A 1,089-nucleotide genomic window follows, 5' to 3' on the forward strand; every position below is an offset into this window, starting at 1 on the left:
TTCTTTGAAGAGTTTCATCTGTCGGAACCATGACATTATCTTTAAATAAAATTATCCAGAGGTTTTTTTTTAAAATCAGTATCTTATTCCTGAGATGATGATGATGATGATGATGATGATGATGATGATGATGATGATGATGATGATTATTATTATTATTAAAAAGGGATTCTCCTCCATCCCCCCCAATCATTTTGGTCACTGAAAAGGAATTGTGCATCGCTGGAGTTAGCAAGCTGCTTGCCTTAACGAGCAATCAACACCTAATGCCAAATGAGGAATTGCACAACTGTGACATCTACATGCTTGCCAATGGAAGTGGTGCTAAAGCATCCTTTTTTAAATTTTTTTTTTTGCTTCGTGGTGTAGTTGTTAGCTGAGTTTTCAGCCCCTCTCACCACATGCCATCTGCAGAATTATTAGGACAGACACGTCTTCCTTCCCATTAAATCAGAGAGCGAAGCTGCAGCATATGGAAAGAGGAAACTGGTCAGATAAAGCTGTTGGTCATTTAAACCTACCCATTCTTCTTCTTTTTTTTTTTTTGCATTATTGGCACTTTGTCTTCTTCGTGTGGTCTTGATATGGGTCCACTGCATTTCTGAAGGAGGCCACTAGAGGTTTAAGGTGGTTTTTGGCCTGGGTGAGGTCTTCAGAAAGCAGAAAAAGAAGTCGTGGTATGCACAATTAGCTTTGTTAATTTGAGCTGAGAACTCCACCGCATAATTGAGAGACGCACGCAGGGGAAATGGCTGTGTTTGAAAAAGGTGGGAGCTTTATCCAAATAGTATTCTGTGTTCTGTAGGAAGGCTGGCAGAAGATGTGGAGATCCTTCAATCTCCTAGGAAGAGAGAATGATAGAACTAGAAAGGACCACAAAGGGTAATCTAGTCTAGGGGTCCCCAACCCCAGGTCCGTGGACTGGTACTGGGCCACGGCATGCCAACAACCGGTCCGCACAATCAAGCAAAGCCCCATCTATGGAATGCAGGCAGCACACAAAACCATGTGCTCTCCGGTCCGTGGAAAAACCTTTCTCCACGGAACCGGTCACTGGTGCCCAAAAGGTTGGGGACCTTTGATCTAGTC

This window comes from Protobothrops mucrosquamatus, unplaced genomic scaffold, assembly GCF_001527695.2.
Source record: "Protobothrops mucrosquamatus isolate PMUCROS unplaced genomic scaffold, P.Mucros_1.0 scaffold2781, whole genome shotgun sequence".
NCBI classification, from domain to species: domain Eukaryota; kingdom Metazoa; phylum Chordata; class Lepidosauria; order Squamata; family Viperidae; genus Protobothrops; species Protobothrops mucrosquamatus.